The sequence below is a fragment of the Cenococcum geophilum genome (assembly GCF_001692895.1).
Source record: "Cenococcum geophilum 1.58 unplaced genomic scaffold K441scaffold_1, whole genome shotgun sequence".
NCBI lineage: Eukaryota > Fungi > Ascomycota > Dothideomycetes > Gloniales > Gloniaceae > Cenococcum > Cenococcum geophilum.
Window position 1 is genome coordinate 2,890,593 of NW_027137559.1, and position 6,121 is coordinate 2,896,713.

A 6,121-nucleotide genomic window follows, 5' to 3' on the forward strand; every position below is an offset into this window, starting at 1 on the left:
ACCAAACGCTTGCTTACGCGTTTGGTACACCAGGTACGCGTTTACGCGTTTAGTGCACCAACCACTCGCTTACGCGTCTAGTGCACTTATAAAGCACTAACTAATTAAGGGGGAGGTGCATTAGTATATAGACCACGTAGTCTGCTTTATATAATCAATAGTTACTATCTAAACAAGTATACAATACTATATATATTTCGTGCCCGTGGATATAACTTACTTATACTATTAAGTTAGTATAAACACTGATTAGTAAGCGCGCATAGATTAGCAATCACTTGATACCTCCCCCTAAGCAATATACACGACAGCAATTACCTATTTAGACTCCTAGTACGACCTACTAAAAGGTCGGAAGTTGGGGATTACGGACTTATCTCTAACTCTATATACTTATTTAAGTCTTAGTATAGTTTACCGGAAGTTATAGACGCGAATATAGACCTATACGGAACCCCTATCCTTAACCCCCTTAAACCTTAAACCTCTTCGGACCTTTTATAGAAACCCCCTACCCTCCTACAAACTATTACGGACCCGTTAATTGATTTTACGGACCGTTATAAGACCTCCCCTACCTATTACAAGCTGCTACCACCCGCTACGCACTATACTACACTATATTATAGCAGACATCAGCAAGCAAGTTAGCGAAGGTTAAAAGAAGTAAAGATAAGGAGTTAGCGTTACGTCTATAAACAACATTAACAACTATATTAGTTTTAAAATCCTTAAATATAAACACTTTAAGCTTATAAATAACGACCTATAGGAGTAATACTAGGAAGACTTTGCGGACTTTACGGAAGCTATTCTTAAGGCCTATAACCCTATTACTATCCGTAAACTATAAACCCTTTTACGTAACCAAAGTATATGGGTTAAAAGGAATAAATAAGTCACTATTATATAGTCCTTATATAACACAATATATAAGAAGGACTAAACGGAATAGACTAAAGAGGAAATCCTAGACCAGTTCTAAGAAACTAAAGAACTCTTTACTTCTTCCAAACTTAATATAATTACTAGCCTTATACCTAACCCACTTAACCAAATTCGTCCCATAAACCTAAGCGGCTTTAGACTTAACCTTATTAGCCAAAATATACCCTACTCTTAAGTTATAGATTACAATACCCCTATAAACCAAAATACAGACTAAATTACCCCCGCTATTTAAGTTATAGATCCGCGGGCTATATATCTGCAAGCTATAGATTTATAAGTTACAGATCCACAACCCACCTAAGTAAAGACTTATAGTAAGGAGCTAGTTAACCTAGCTAAGCTCTATACTAACAAATCTAAGTACAGCGGTGAAAATAATAATTTTAACTTTAAACTAACTATCTTTACGGACCTCTACTAGAAGGCTAACATTCCTAAATAAGAGTTCAGCTAAGCCTACTTTACTATACTATGCGGCCTAGCACTTAACCACTACTATACTAACCTTAAGAGTAACCCCCTTAGTGTCCCCTTTAATAAGCTATATAAAGCTACCCGTAACTACTTTAAAGGACTAGAATATAGGCGTAATATCCTTACCTAATAGAATGCAACTAAGCTACGGACTGTAATTAACAAGAATACCAAAAAATCGACTATAGAGTGTCTGCAAATCCTTATTAAAGACCTCCGGCACCTATAGTACAGCCTTAATACTAAGCTTTAAACAGACAACTTCCTATATAATAAACTTATTACGGCTTGCCAGGAAGTAAAGCCCTATAAGTACGCCTATTATAAGCCTACAGATACCTTAGCTAGCCTTATTAATGACCTACGCTCCTCTATTATAATATATAAAGTCTTAAACCCACTAGGTAGCACTTAAGCCTTCGCTACAGATATTTAATATCCGCAGATAGACTTAGACGTCCACTTTACGGACCGCTATTACCGCTAGCAGCACCTATACCGACCAAGTCCCACCTATAACCCCTATAGCAACTCCCGTATAAAAGCATACCCCCGTAAACAAATAAGCCAGAAATGCTTTATATGTGGTAAGGAAGGATATTAGTCTATAAGGTATACCTAGGAAGAACATAATAGGTCTAAGAAGAGATTTAATAAATAGATTAGCCAGTTTATCTTAGAATATAAAGGAGAGGAAGAAGAGGAGCCCCCTAATAAGTTAATAGAAGCCCTTATAATTAACTTTAACCTAAATAANTANNAATAGGAGACCCNANANACNTTNCTAACTACTTTTNGACCTTTTANNNACAGCTAAGCCTTTAATATTACGACCGTATTAGCCGACCGTTCCTTTATATACTTAATTACGCCCAAAAACTATTCCATAAGCACCCTTATTATAGACGTTATAGATTATAAGCAGGACTTATTTATATATATTACCACAGAACGCTATACCCCTAAGGAATTCTACAGTGTTATAATTGATATAGGCGCCTCTAAGAAGTCTACTGCAGGCTATAGACAATACCTCGTATATAGGACCACCGCAAATAACAATACGGACATTAATATTACGCAAACTAGGGCCATAAACGTCCAATTTAGCATTAGCTTAACTACATTAATTAAATCAGTTATAGTTAAGACCCTAATTAGCCTAGTTAACTTCCACATAGTAAAAATAGACACTCCTTTCTTACTTTACCTTACGGACATGGATAGGTTATAGGTTTACTATAACAATATTATAGACACCTTAATCGGCCCCGTAACTGCCCCAGGAAGCAAGCATATTACCCTACTAATTACACAATAATTTAGACACCCGTTCCTTATATAGGGAGAGACTTTATAGACCTACATTTAGGAATCTTTTAAGTCCGTCGCCTCCCCTTTGCTCCTCCGTCCGTCGCCTCCCCTTTGCTCCTCCGTCCGTCGCCTCCCCTTTGCTCCTCCGTCCGCCGCCTCCCCGCCGCCTCCCCTTTGCTCCTCCGTCCGCCGCCTCCCCTTTGCTCCTCCGTCCGTCGTCGCAAGGGTGCCGCCGGTTGTATACCCCCTGAAGACACGTCACCACGACCGCTAGCTACCACAAACCAACGATTCCACCACAACTAGTCCTGCCACAGAGCAGGACGACCCCCTTCTACAACTGTCCTGCCGCAGGGCAGACGGACCCTTCTACAACTGTCTGCCAGCCAAGAGCAGAACGACCCCTTCTACAAACTGTCTGCCGCCAGAGCAGACGCACCTCTTCTACAACTGTCCTGCCGCAGAGCAGACCGACCCCTTCTAACAACTGTCTGCCGCAGGGCAGACGACCCCTTCTACAACTGTCTGCCGCAGGGCAGACGACCCCTACAACTGTCTGCCGTAGGGCAGACGACCTCTTCTACAACCTGTCTGCCGCAGGGCAGACGACCTCTTCTACAACCTGTCTGCCGCAGGGCAGACGACCTCTTCTACAACTGTCTGCCGCAGGGCAGACGACCTCCTCTATAACTGTCTGCCGCAGGGCAGACGACCTCCTCTATAACTGTCTGCCGCAGGGCAGACGACCTCCTCTACAACTGTCTGCCGCAGGGCAGACGACCTCCTCTACAACCAGTCTGCTGCAAGGCAGACGACCTCCTCTACAACCAGTCTGCTGTAGAGTAGACAACCTCCTACAACCAGTCTACAGCCGTTATACTGTAGACGACCTCTACTACAACCGGTCTACGGCTGTCGCGCTATAGGCAATCAAACTATAGAGGACCGCAGGCGTACCGTAGGCGCACCGTAGGCGTACCGCAGACGATGCACTGCTAGGGTAGCTATAGTAGGGGATAGGGGAAGGGGACCGGCCCGTGTTACCATTAGCACGTTAAATATAAGGTGTATAGGCGAATTGGTGTTTATACCCTATACAGACAACCTCGTGAAAATTTTCCTATGGGAGTGGGTTTATGTAACGAGGTTCGCCCTTATAAAATACTATTAGTAGGTTACTTTTAGGGAGAGTACCTACTAATTACTAATTCCCTACCCATTTCTTTAGCAAGGAGGAGGAATAGGGTACAGAATAAAACAGTCATATAGGGGTAATTGGTAGCTACTTTCAAGCTAGTAAGCTATATGGTTTCTCTTATTTCTTATATGCAAAACTACGTTAAAAATCTATCTTTTAGAGCGCTTTTTCTACTCTAGGAACGGCAGAATACGGCAGAAATAGATAAAAGAGCCAGGATTTCCTTAGTGCGATTTTCTTGGTGTAAACTAGACCATAGTGAGCAAAATACCAGGACGAAAAAACACCAGTCGCTAGAGCTCCCCTAGCATTTTAAAACCGGGCCAGAGTGTCCACTTAGCTACTAGTACATGTTAAGCTGCCTAGAAAGGATTTATGTATATAGAACTATAGCGCCATAGCCTAGAGGCTGCATGCGCAGTATTATACGTAGTATAATACAATCGGATATAAAAAAATAAAAATAAAAAAAGGAATCTTTTAACTATAACCCGTGCTACCTTACCAGTATAGAGATCTACCGTCTATACCACTGTTTCGGCTACCTATTAGCCGAAAAGCTATATAGAGTCCTTAAACGCTCTAGACANNACAANGTTAANANNAAGGCANTTAANNACCTAACNAAATACTGCTCCTTNTGCTAGAAATACGGANGTTCCCTAGGCNNATTTAAGTTCACCCTTTATAAGGACCTTAACTTTAACTACTTAGTATACGTAGATATTATATACATTAACAGCAGCCTAGTATTACATATAATTAACGAGGTAACCCACTACTAAGCCGCCTGTTAGTTGTAAAATATATCTATAAAGCATACTTAGGATATTTTACGGACCTACTAGATTAATACGTACGTTAGACCTCCTAAGTATATTACCTACGACGCTGGTAGGAACTTCATTAGTAAGAAATTCCAGCAGTATGCTATAGCCATGGCTATATTAACAAAAGCTATTCTAGTTAAGGCGTATTAGTCTGTCGGGCTTATTAAGCGAGCTTACCTAGCTCTATAAAGAGCTTATTAGATTATTACGGATAAGTATAAGAATATCTAAAAGGAACTAGCTTTATAAATGGCCGTAAAAGCCATTAATAACACTGCTAGCCCTAACGGACTAGTACCTACCCTCTTAGTTTACGGAGCTTACCTAAGGATAAGCAACCTAGGCCCCCCTGCCCCGTCTATTATAGAATAAGCAGCTATAATATAGAAGGTAATAGCCGAAATAGTTAAATTATGGGCTAAATAAACTATTAATAACGCCCTATACTACCGCAACGGACCTAATATAACCTTAGTATATAACCTCCCGCTTAACTCTAAAGTCCTTATATAGCGTAAAAGCGGTAGTTAGAATGGACCTTACTGTCTACTAGCCGTAGAAAACGAGATATGCTGCGTGTAGCTTCCTAGCGGGCCAACTAGCTTTAGAAGCACGTCCGTAAAACCCTACTTTTAGCCCGAAAACACCTATAATATTAAGCTAGATAAACTAGAAGCAACCGCCAAACTAGACGAATTAGAAATAACTGCCGAATTAAATAAACTAAAGGCACCCTTGCCTACCCTAGAGGTCCCCTAGAAACCTACTAAACCTACTAAACCTACCATAAAGCGTGGCCGAGGACGCCCCTATAAGAATCTCGTAATGGAGAACTACCTAACCTCTATAGGCATATCCGTAAAGCAATCTCCGCCTATAGATATATTAGTTCTAGTATAGGAAACCCCTTTTATAAACTTACGGCGTAAAGAGATTAACAGACTACTTAAAAAGGATATCTTTGTAATTATAATAAAGAGAGACGTTCCGTAAGGCATCCGTATATTTAACTTACGCTTTATTAATAAGATTAAGCACCCTAGTACTAATAAAGCCTTTAAAAAATTAAGGCTTATTATATAAGCTTATAATAACTAGGAAAAGAACCTAGTCCTTACATAATTACCTATAATTTAACGGGTTAGTTAATGGATTATACTTACACTTATACCTAGACTACAGCAAACCAAATCCGTAGCCCTTTACTTACGGGATATCTTATAAGCCTACGTGTAGTCTAATACCTACCTAAGTAGGAATATCTTTATACAACCACCCTATAAGCTTAACCTATAACTAGGAACAATTTTATAGGTTATAAAACCTCTTTATAGAGTACTAGAAGCCAGAAACT